This window comes from Erigeron canadensis, chromosome 4 (assembly GCF_010389155.1).
Source record: "Erigeron canadensis isolate Cc75 chromosome 4, C_canadensis_v1, whole genome shotgun sequence".
In the NCBI taxonomy this organism is placed as follows: domain Eukaryota; kingdom Viridiplantae; phylum Streptophyta; class Magnoliopsida; order Asterales; family Asteraceae; genus Erigeron; species Erigeron canadensis.
The window spans coordinates 26,509,553-26,522,818 of NC_057764.1; the positions used below are offsets into that span (position 1 = coordinate 26,509,553).

General features: G+C 37.4%; 1 pseudogene; it reads left to right on the forward strand.

Moving 5' to 3' along the window:
- Window positions 1–11,404, forward strand: part of LOC122597259 — a 21,578-nt pseudogene extending 10,174 nt beyond the window's left edge.
- Window positions 11,405–13,266: the final 1,862 nt, after the last annotated feature.

Genomic DNA, 13,266 nt, shown 5'->3' on the forward strand with positions numbered 1-13,266 from the left:
AAAGCCTGCGAGTGAGAAATAATTCTCTTATTATAAGTTCTGAACCGTGACCCAACAGCGATTACGGTATGTTAGTCCTCTTAAACACCGGTACATCCAGTTTCATTGAGTATGACACTTTCACATACCCTGGCCAAGGACAGTCACCATGTAACCCGAGTAGCCTAATATGCCATTTGAATAGTTTGCGAAATTATGTAACCCACATTCAGATATACTTTCGTAATCGATACAAGCACTAAGATAAAAAATATTCAATTATTCAAGAACATCCTTAACCAATCAGAGACACTTTGTGGATAACTGATTGAATTACTTTGTGATTTCACATATTTGCTTCTGCATTTCATGATTTATAAGGAACCCGTGATTTTCTATGAGATCCATGTAGCGAACTTTCGACAACTATCCCAAGTTGTAAGCTTTAGGTAGGCTAGGTATACAAAGAACCCGAGGACATACTTGTCCGAATCTCAAAGACCACATTAGCCCTTAATTTGCATTCATTTGATTTGCATAACAATATCACATTTACTTTTATGTTCTGATTTGGTAGAGGTTCGTGCCTATTCATTGAACAAATCTATAGTAATGCTAGATCTTTCACAAAATTTAAGGACTAGATCAATTCATTACTGAAAAGCAAGCAATCTCAGCCATATATCTGAATATGTTTCCCACAAGAAATATATAATTTAAGTTCAGATTGAAGGAAACCTTGGTACTTTGTGTCTACCGATATATCCCAAATTGTAATCATGAACTAATCAGTTATTTACGATTAAGCAGCTTAAAAGCTAAAGTATCGTCACTTCTACTCATTTAGCGCAGTAACCTTACTTTATTCATATATATTATATATATAATTTTTTTGACACTAGATATATACAAACTTATCTAAGACAACTTTTTGTATTTTTATGACACTATCTATGTACAACTTATACTACAAAGACACGAAATACATTAAGTTCTTTGAGAGAAACTACTCGGCATTCTTCATACCATTGAGTTGAAATAACAACTCAAGACGAGGTCCATCAAAAGCTTTAGTGTATAAATCAGCAAGATTATCATCAGTAATAACCTTGTCTAAATGAATAAGCTTTTTCTCAAAACAGTCACGTATGAAATGATACTTTATATCTATGTGCTTGGTGACTTTAAAGTTTTCGGATTCTTGGTAATATCTATGGCAGATTTATTATCAATACAAATAGGAGTATTAGAGATATTCATACCATAATCGCGCAGTTGTTGCTGTATCCAAAGCACCTGAGAACAGCAATATCCAGCAGCAATGTACTCTGCTTCACAGGATGACTGTGCAACAGATGTCTGCTTTTTGCACTGCCACGATACAATTCTCCCCCCTAAAAGCTGACATCCACCTGACGTTGATTTCCTATCCGAGTTGTCACCACCATAATCCGAATCAGTATAAGCTACAAAGTCAAAAGAACCATACATGGGATACCAAAGACCTAGACGAGGCTTGGCTTCACATAACGAAGGATTCTTTTTGCAGCTTTCAAGTGAGACTCTTTCGGATTAGCTGATATCTAGCACACATAGAAACAGCAAAGGTAATATCTGGACGTGAGGCTGTCAGATACATCAAGGATCCAATGATAGCTCGATATTGAGTGGCATCGACAGATGGATCATTAGGCTTATCAGGACACAACCCATGATTAGTCTTAATGGGGAGTAACAGCATCCTTAGCATCAGACATGCGAAACCGAGTAAGCAAATCTCTAACATACTTGGTCTGATGTATAAAGAAACCATCTTTCAGTTGATCCACCTGTAGTCCAAGGAAGAAGGTTAATTCCCCCATAGCACTCATCTCAAACTTAGCCTTCATGCTGTGTTCAAATTCCTTGCACATTGGTTATCAGATGAACCAAAAATGATGTCATCGACATAAACCTGTACAAGCAAGTAGTCCTTCCCTTTCCATTTAATAAACAACGTGCTGTCTATAGAACCTCTGGTAAAACCACTTTCCTTCAAATGAGTTGACAATTTTTCATACCATGATCGAGGAGCCTGATGTAACCATATAAAGCCTTATCGAGACGATATACTTTATTAGGAAAGTCTGGATCCTCAAACCCGGCAGGTTGTTCGACATACATCTTCTTAATATCACCATACAAGAAGGCACTCTTTACATCAAGCTGATACACCTTAATACCCTTATAACTAGCATATGCCAGAAATAATCGAATAGCTTCAAGTCTAGCTACAGGTGCAAATGTCTCATCGTAATCAAAACCTTCTTGTTGCTCAAATCCTCTAACCACCAATCGAGCCTTATTTCGAGTAAACAACCTCTGTCATCGCGTTTACAACGAAAAACCCAACGCGTTGTTAAAGGAGATTCACCGGAGGTAAGTCAACTAACTTCCATACCTCAAGCTTCCGAAACTGAGCCAATTCTTTTGCATCGCTCAACCCATGACGGTTCCTTAAGAGCCATTCCAACATTCTTAGGCTCAACCTGAGAGATAAAGCAGTAATACAAGTACCAAGTAATTGCCCCAGTATCCTTAACTTCAGCAAACATACACGACGGTTTTTAGATTGATTCCTCGTGCGAACAGAGGCAGAAGCATCACCAATGATTTGCTTGACTGGATGATCCTTGTGGACTCTGGTTTGAGGAACCTTATCGACAGAAAGATCATCTCCCAAATTCGTCTGCACATGTTGCTCTGGAGTTTTGTAATCTGGAGTGTTAGGCTCCTCCTGAGTTTCACCTTCCGTGTCATCAGTATCATAGAAAGGAGAATCAGGTAGAGGTACATGCAAAGGATCAGTAGGAACTATAGGAGCAGGCTCTAAGGGTGAATCTGCTACTTTTGTCCCACTAGATTCTCCAGATTTAGAGGTAGGCTCAACTATGGTGAGGAACAGAAGAAGAACCAGAAACCGGTCCACCATCCAGAGGATCATGAAGAGTAACGACACTCCACTGTTGGAACACCTGCAAAAGAAACAGGACCACGAAAAGAAGTGAAGACACCGTCATAATCAAAATGATTAGCAGGACCAAGTGTACAGCAGGTTTGTGACTGACAATTACGACATTTGTACCAAGATCTACTTTGCCAGTCTTCTGATTGTACACTCGCCTAATCGGTGTACTTGGAACATAGCCCAAAAAGAAACCCTCCTCAGATTTAGGTTCAAATTTCCCTGAGGAAGAGTTTTAAGAAAAGTGCACGGAACACCGAAAGGCTCAACATTCTGTAAATTGGGCTTTTTGTTGTGCAATAGTTCATAACTAGTCTTCTTAAACCGTTTAACTGTCAAAACCGATTCAGAATGTGACAAGCTGTATTCACTGCCCTCCCCAGAAAGTAATAGGAAGCCCTGAATCAGCAAGCATCGTCCTGGCTGTCTCAATTAACGTCCTGTTCTTCCTTCAGCCACTCCATTCTGTTGTGGCTCATATGGTGCACTGTACTGATGTTGAATTCCTTTGGTCAAGCAAAATACAGTAATAGTATTATTCTTGAACTCAGTACCATTGTCACTCTGATTCTCTTAACTTTGACTCCATGGACATTTTCAACTTGCTTGACAAAATCCATAAATCGTTCGGCAGTCTCATCCTTGGTCTTCAAAAAAAATACCCATGAGTACCTCGAGTAATCATCAGTGATCACAAACAGTAAGACATCCCTCCAATGCTTCGTTGTTCACAGGACCAAAGAGATCCATATGAAGTAATTCGAATGGTTGGAAATAGAGTTGAGTACTTTGGATTTATGCGGATTCTTATGTTGCTTTCCTTTCAAACACGGTACACACTTATCTTCCATCCCAAACTTCTTAACAGGCACACCGTCAACTAACCCAAGACTGATAAGTTCATTCATTTTCCGAAAGTTGATATGTCCCATTCTACGATGCCATAGGAGAGATTCAGACTCATTTGCCTTGCTCAACAAACAAAGGGGCTCCTTTGGATTATCAACACCTAAAATTAAACCATAGATGTCTCTCTCCTAGGAGCTTTGAGCATAATCCTTCTTCTGGAATAACAAAACCGGCTTCAAGATGTATGCCTCCTTTTCTGTGAAATGAACATTGTTGCCCTTATCACAGATCTGTGAGACACTCATTAGATTGTGAGTAAGTTGTTCCACATAATTAACTCTTTCTAGAGTTAGTTGTCCATTGACGACATCTCCTTGACCGGTGATGTTGCCGCCCTTGGAACCAGCAAAACTAACATATGACCCATTTATACCAGTATAATTGGACAAGAGCTTCTTGTCCCCTGTCATGTGCCTGGAGCATCCACTGTCAAGGTACCACAAATGAATAGGTTTCCTAGAACTCCCTGCACATCAAATGAGAAATATTAGTTATCATTGGGGACCCAAACCTTCATAGGTTTGGGTCGTCCCTTCTCATCCTTGAGAATCAGTTCAGTCCAATATCCATTGCTAGAAGCCGTGGGTGTGACTGATTCTCAACTTGTCTTCTTACTGGAGAAGACTTCTGACCGTTCGGGAGAAGGTCTTGGGGAATGAAGGCCAAAAGAGGGTCGAACACTGAATGATTTCGGTCATAAAATGAATTACGACTTGAAGGTGTGTGTGACCGACTTGAACTCCCACTGGGGGTAGTGAATCTTGTCCCATAGGAGAAGAACCTTTTGGTGGAGAGTCACGTCGTTGAGGGATAGTAAACAGTTTTGAAGAAGATTGAACTTTAGTTTCATAAACCTGTTAATCATACCCAACCCCCTTTTCCTTCCGAGGTGGAAACCTTTGAAGGAGAACCTGATCTCCGAGGTCGATTAGGACTACACTGTAAACATGACTTTTTCATGACAAGCAAAGCAAGAGAGGACCTTAGGTGTTTCTTTGTATCTACCTTATTATTGGTACTTACAGATACCTATTGTCCACTGATTTATGTTTTACTAGGATCCTTATGGTCTCGTTTGGTCGGTGATGTCCTAGACTTACTTGGGGACTTTTTCGAGCAGGCATTAAGATATGCTTCAAAGCCTTAGTTGCTTCGACATTAACAACTAATTCATCTTCAGATTGACTATTCCTAGACTGCTTAGGTAAAGGAGTTTGACGCAACTGACTTAATCGCTTCATATCCTTAATATCAACATCCCAGACTTTATCAATCCTCTTAGGGTCAATTAATGATAACGGGAATTCTAACTCAGTGTAGACCCTACTACTCTTACGAAGTGTAAAGTGAGTAATACTGTCTTTTGACCATAAGAAGGGACGAATCTAGGACGACACCTTTCAATTTCTCTTCCTTGGTAGGTTGAGAAGAAACTCCTTTAGACACTGTTGTCTCCTCAGTCAAAGTAGGATTAGGAGACGAGTCTTGAGATTTACCAACATCAACACTAGGTTGAAGTAGGACTTCCGGGATATTAGGTTCTACAGGAGTATAATTTGTTGAAAGGAGGAGGCATGCTATGTAAGAAACCTTAGCAGAGTCAGAACTCTTAGATGGAGAGTCCCAAATTTTGCATATGCATCAAAAGCTCATCATGTCTAGCTGAATCAACCTTAGCTTGTAAGTCCACTATTTCTATTCTAGCATCAGCCAGTTCTTTCTCAATAGTAGAACACTCTAGCTAATAATGCATAAGCTTCACCACCTACTCTTTCTACAGCCACAACATGTTTAACTTTGTCTTTCATAGCATTAATGTCAGACTCTAAGATTTAATCCTATCCTTAAAAATCTTTCTCTTTCAGTGACAGTTAAATCTTTTTAATCAATTTATCTCTTTCTTCATGAGCAGCATTAACAACAGATTCTAAATGCTTAATTCGTTCATTCTTTGTTCAATTCATCAAACATTCGATTAACAATTTGGCAAACATGAACAATAGTACGAAGAGAATAAGATACCTGTTGATCTGCTTCTTGCAGTCTGCCATGTACGCAACAAAGTCATCCACACTCATGCCTGCTGGAATTTCATACGCTTTCATCTGCTCTTCAATCGTCTTTTCAACCTTTTCAGTAGCAGAATCGTCTTTGTTCTCAGCAGCGTTCACCTCTCCAGAATCTTTCGTATCAGCAACCTCAACCTCTTCATCCGACTCAGAATCAGTGTCATATACCTGAGTAGAAGATTCCAAGTTCGAGCTTTGAGCATTTTCATACAGATGCTCATCACTGTGGTAAACTGAGGTGTCCAAGAAATCCTCAACAGAATCTGCTATTTGAGCCATATCATCAACTATTTCGGCCAAATAAGCATTATTAGTCTCATCCTGTGGAAGATTCCAGATAAGAACCATCAGGTTGAGCAGCTACGATAGCCTTGTCATTGCTATTTCCAGTAGTATCTTCAGTCAACAAGAGAGCTCTACTTGCATTCTGATTAAAAGGACGATTACCACCTCTATCTTGACGGGTAGGGGTAATGTTGACATCTCTCTTTGGTCGTTGACATTCTTTGGCAAAATGTCCAAAGCCATCGCAATTATAGCACTTAACCTTTGACTTGTCAAAGCCCTGAGTACCCCCAATAAGCTGTCGACCTGTTCGCTGCATAAACCTTTGCACTCTCCTAGTGATCATCGCCAAATTCCATTTCAGATCCATTTCTTCAACATCATCTGGATCTATTTGGTCATAATCTTCATCAATGAGTGCTGGATCCGTGATCCTCCCAGCAACAAAGCTTCATGTGCAGCACACATTGCAGCAAAGACATTCATCCTTCCCTCAGCAGATTTCATATCCATAGGCATAGACTTGTAACCAGCAGAAGTAGATGAATGTTACCAAACGACATATTTCCAGGCTTGGCATTCTCATTTGTCTTTCGAGCCTTGAAACCAGCATCAAAGCCATGAAACCTGCAGAATCATCTCCATCCATAACAAAAGGACCTTCTTTCGTGCCAGAAGAACCAACTCCAGAAAGAATGCATTAATATCAGCTGTAGGATTCTTCATAGTGGCATGATAAAGAGATGGATCTTGTGTGAAGTTGTCTTGGAGATCCTTTGCCTATCCTTCATTTCTCTGTTTCTTAATGTGGATATAACACCATCTATACGAAGAGATGCATAATCAGCTCTTTCTTGCAATCCATGACGAAATTCTTTATAAGCTTTCGGCAGACCATCCAAGAATTTATCCACTATCTCAGTAGGAGTATACTTAAGATCAAATAGGCTAACTCAGCAAGAAGATGTTGAAATCTCAAGATAAGATCCTCAACTAGTTCGTTCTTGGTAGCATTAAAGCAATCAAATTGTTTCTTAAGCATCTTAACTCGATTTTGCTTCAATAATGGATCACCTTCACAGTGAGCTTCAATAGCATCGAACAGTTGCTTTGAAGTCTTGTACTCCTGTTTAGGAAACAAGTGCACTAATTCTTGAGGAATGCACATTCTAAGAGTAGAAAGAGCCTTAACTTCAACAGCATACAAGGATTTTTCTTCACCTTTTAATTCTCCTACTTTGTAATTAGTTGTAACACGTTTACAGTAAGAGTTGGCCATTCATATCCTTCAGTGATCATAATCCACATATTCAAATCTTCTCGTTGAATATAATCTTCAAATCGACCTCTCCACGCCCAGAAGTCAGCCAATGAAACTAACTTCGGTGGAGAATTAGTACGTCCAACGAGATGATCATGATAGACAAGAGAATTCAGGTATTGAGCAACAGCAGTGTTGGTTGACGAGGAAGCCATTTCGGAATTTTTTGCACTGAACGAAGATAGATCTTAAATTCGTTTGAATGAGAGAAACGAAGATAGGATTAACTTCGTTTGCAGGAGGAAACGAAGATAGAATTATCTTCGTTTGAAGGAAAGAACGAAGATAAAGCAAAATCCGTAAGGTGAGAGTAACGAAGATAACTTGAAATTCGTTTGAAGGAACTTAACGAAAATAAAGCTAAAACGTTGGAAGAACTCGAAACGAAGATGAGGTTAATTTCGTTTGCTAAATTCGTTTGAGAAAACGAAGTTAGCGATAGTAAGGGTGTCGGGAGGTTGATTTTCAGAGAAAAGAATCAAACAAAACGATCTCGAACCTTCGATAAGAAATCGATTGGCTCTGATACCACTTGTGAGTCCCTCGATAGCTATAGATCGCTCTCGAGAGTCTATGATTATGTCGTGAGTGCGGAATCCTCACGAGATAACTAGTTTGATTAGTAAACTGGTATATCGCTAATTATCAAGTAAATAATCAGCCGTATTGTGCTATCTTCGTTTCTATAAGCTATAGAACGAACTTAGGTGTCTGGAGTACTTGTATGTCGAACGTGTATGTTATCTTAGGGTATTCGTTCGTATATATATGTTTCAGGTCGAACTGGGCTTGCTGGGCTTTGTTCTTACGAACTTAGCTGCCAGCCCATCTAACGAAGTTAATCTTCGTTTGTACCAAACGAAGTTTATCTTCGTTTGCCTCTAACGAAGATATACCTTATCTTCGTTAGATGTAATACTTGGTTATATTCCTAAGTGTTCATCTTAAGGAATCCTAACACATATTATGTTTGTACTTGTATATCACAAACAAACATCATACATAAACATATATATATATACAACTCCAAAACATGTAATCGATCATTACCAAAACATAAAGTCCATAATCTATCAATTACATATAGATACGACATAAATAACATAATGTCTCAATCTAAACAACATATTAAATCTAAGTTGCTGTTGTCACATCAACGTGCATCAACAAATATAATGAACTAGTTGATATATATATTCTTTCGGGATGTGCATGCTGGAAATGGTAACTCTTGAGTACCCATATAGTGAAGAGTAAATTACACTTTTCGTCCTTAAAGTCGGCATGTTTTTCCCTTTTGATCCTTAAACTTTGAAAATTACAATTTTGACCCTAAAGTTGGCCAATTTTTCAATATCGTCCTTGGCCTTACGGCGTTAAAAAATAGCCGTTAACGTACGCACGTGCTAGACACGTGAGGGCACTAATGTCATTTCACTTTACACCGAGGGACGAAAAGTGAAAAAATAGTTACTTGAGGGATGAAAAGTGAAAAAATAGCTACTTGAGGGACGAAAAATGAAAATCATACAAATAAACTTATTCTTCCATTCTTTCTTTTTCGATCATCTTCTCTGATCATTTTTACCGATGGAATTTTCCGACTTTGAATCCAAATCTATACCACAAACAAAATCATTTAATCAAATTCATGACATTCAAAACACAACTAATCAAACAAATTATAGTTCAAACATGTCAGTCATCTTTTTTTTTTCTTTTCTAAATTTTGGTTTTAATTGAAACGAAGACGGTGGATGGTTGTGATTCAAGGTGGCGGTGGTTGGTTGGTGGTGAATGTAGACGGCGGTGGTTGGAGGTGACTGTAGATGGCGGTGTTTGGTGGTAATTGTAAGCGGTGGTGGCTAATGGTGATTGTAGGCGGTGGTGGCTAATGGTGATTGTAGGCGGTGGTGGCTGGTGTTGATTGTAGTGGCGGTGGTAATTATAGGTGGCGGTGGCTGTGGGTGGCAGTTGCTCGTGGTGGTTATAGACGGCGGTGGCTGGTGCTCGTTACAGACGGCGGTGGCTGGTAACGAGGTTGTTGTTGGTGGTTATTAGGTGGTGGTGATTGGAGAGGCTTGGGGGTAAAGGGAAAATAAATGTCTAGTCGGAAAATTTCATCGGAAAAGAAAGAATGGAAAAATAAATTATATGTATGATTTTCATTTTTCATCCCTCAAGTAGCTATTTTTTCACTTTTTGTCCTTCAAGTAGCTATTTTTTCACTTTTCGTCCTTCAAGTAGCTATTTTTTCACTTTTCGTCCCTTGGTGTAAGGTGAAATGACGTTAGTGCCCTCACGTGTCTAGCACGTGCGTACGTTAACGGCTATTTTTTAACGCCGTAAGGCCAAAGGACGATTATTGAAAAAATTGGTCAACTTTAGGGTCAAAATTATAATTTTTAAAGTTTAGGGATCAAAAGTGAAAAACGTGTCAACTTCAGGGACGAAAAGTGTAATTTACTCTATAGTGAATGCAAAAATGCAGCTCAAATATACAAGAAAGTGATGAGCATGAGTCAACTTCTCTTCACCATGTTTTTAATGGAATCAATAGAGGTGGTAATTTTGACCGAGATTCTTATAAATAGGTCAATTTAAGGTTTAATGATGTAAAATAACATATTTTTCTTTTTGTAACCATTTTACTTGGTCTTTTCTTTCAGTCAACAAAAAAACACTAAAAAAATTTGTCTTTTGTCTGTGAGAGTGATGATATGCTACGATTTGGGTTCTCAAAATGACTTGTACGTATTTAACCTTTTTTAAGTCAACCCAACTGGGTTTGACCCAAACTAATAGAGCCACATGTGACCAAGCCGAATCTATGTAAACATGTTACCCAACTTGCCCATGTTGCCACATCTAGGAATCAAGATAACTGTAGTTCTTAAAAGATGGGTTGATCAACAGGGCATTAAACCGGCTTCGCTTGACAAAGTGAATGATCCTGAAATTAAGGAGTTCATAGAGAAGTGTTTGGTTCCAGCAAACCAAACTGCTAAGGAACTTCTAAAAGACCAATTTCTTCAGCTCAATAATCTGAAACAGATATCTCGGGTTCAGTTAGCAACATGTAATCCTGGTGTTGAACTTTGTAAGGTGCATCAAGTAAGGAGCCAAAAACAATAATAACTCGGTCTCTTTAGCCATGCGAATCACTGGCCCGAGTGGTAAATAATTACTACTAACATCCATTTTTCGTGTTCTTTGTACACCTCACTTCCCTTCCCTGATAACTTATTATGTGTTGCAGGTGGTGCAGATAATTTACATTTCCTATATTATCTAAAAACCGACACTGCACTATCAGTAACGCGTGAGATGGTTGAACAACTTGAGTTAGCCGAGCATTATGTATCTTTTATTGCCGAGTTTATCAATGACTTCATCAGAATAATTTCACATAGCTGCAGGCAACCTTCAAATGAGGTTATTCTCTTTAAACAAGACGCCCCAACCAACATACCTGTAAATAACCGTTCAAATTATTAAAATAAAAAATGTTAAAGTACAAGACTGTATAGACTATGTATACTTATATGCAATTTAGGTTGATTAGTACATAATTTTTCTTAGCATTATTACTCACACATTTTGTACGTTGAAACAGGAATCAAAACACACGAGATTTTTTTGTTCTGTTTGTGAACTAGGATCAGGTATTGCAGATTTGGTCGATCTGAACGCGCTTTTGAGAGTGAAGGGAATAAAAGAAATGGTTCCTTTCTTTCATTATGTGAAAGTGATCAGGCAAAGGTAAGGATAGAATTAGAAGCAATAGAGTCAGGGTATAAAGAATGGTACAATATTGTTGGATTGGGTTGTGAATGAGAATGACCTAAGAAGAAGAGAAAAAAAATGTCGAATTAAAGCAGGAAAGATTATATATCAAGGTGCAATTTTTTTAATTTGTTTTCTCGCATTACATATTGTGCTACAATAAGGACAATATTGACATATTGTGCTACATCGAAAACAAAGGAGGCCTAAAACTAATGAAACATGAAAAACAAATGCTAACAAATAAACACAAATGATTGATCACAAGTTGATGAACAGAACGTAAATTCTGGCAGAAAAACCAGGCAAATGAGCAGCGCCATGTAACTCATACTTTAACAACATCTTAAAAGTAGGGCTTAATTCTGTCACTATCATTTATAATCCTAGTATCTAATGCTCTACAAAAAAGTATATATTTTTTTTTATTTATTTATTTTATGTGCTAGTATAGATAACCCAGGTTTTACAAGTTTTAAGCATATGTACACTCTTTGTTGCAAATAAACCATCCAAAGTGAAGCTTCAATAAAAAATGGTTTTTGTTAAATATAAAACCCTAAATTTTGTAGTTAAGGTGCATAAATAATTACACTATCATAAAATACGGCTTTTGATTTAGAAGTACAATTTCTTTTATTCACGTTAACTTTTTCCATTATATATATAGGTTTTAGGTAAAATAAAACAAGTATTAGAGTAAAATAAATAAAACAATAAGTTTTTCTTCAGTGATAATCACCATGCATCATGAAAATCATATTACATCAATTGTTTCATGAATTTTCGTGCATCAATATAACCATGATCTCAAGGCCAAAATCTTGTCTTATTTGTTTTACTTTAATATTTGTTTTAGTACAAACATTAAAAATGTAAAACAAGTATATGTGTAAGTTAACTTACTTCCTTTTTTTCTTCCTTTTTATCCGGCGAGACTGTCGCCGCCAACCACCACCATGATTATCTCCAACCACTACCATAATCCTCCGGCGACGGTGACCATCTCCGACGAGACTAATTACACATGTGTAAGTAACTTACACATCTGTAAGTCTCGTCGGAGGATCATAGTGGTGGTCGGAGATTATCAGGGTGGTGGTCAGAGATGGAAGGAAAAACTAAGAAGAAGACAGTAAGTTAACTTATACATGTACTTTTTATACTTTTTTTAATGCTTGTACTATAATTATCTTTATATATATATATATATATATATATATAAGGGATGAGAATATAAGGTTGTTAGGTACCTAAGGTTAGGTGTGGAACACTCATATATTGTTTTTTTAATCCATAAAATTCATGGGGCCCAAACATTTATTCATTAATCAAAAAATTACACTATCAATCCTTTATCTTTTAAAATATCTTCATTAATCATAAATCAATTATTTTTATTTCAATTATCTACAAAAGTCGACGTCACTCCCACAATTACATTGTTGCCGTCAAGACCACTGTGCTAATACAACCTTATAAGATAACAACCAATTTCTCTTTTTGAAAATAGCTAAAAAAAAATGAGACATTAGAAATACTAAATTGCACTTATTGAATTCCCCTTTTAGGAAAGACTTCAAAAAAATTACTCAATTTGACCTTTAAAATCTAATTTACATTGTAAACCCTTATCTTATTAAGTTATTACTTCATAAAATCTTATCTTCTAAATATATCAAGTACCACATTTACATCACTAACGGATTTTGAGGGAAACTATGGAAAGACCGAAAGCTATGGGAACCAAAAAATAATAATAAGAAAAATATTTTTTCAAAAGAGATACGAATAACACTGATAATCCCCGCTATCATCACCAACGGTTATCGCCGTCATCACTGTTGCAGCGCGATCGTGCAAATTTAAAGTAAGCACTACTCCATAAGTAAGATTTAAGCCGCAGGCATATA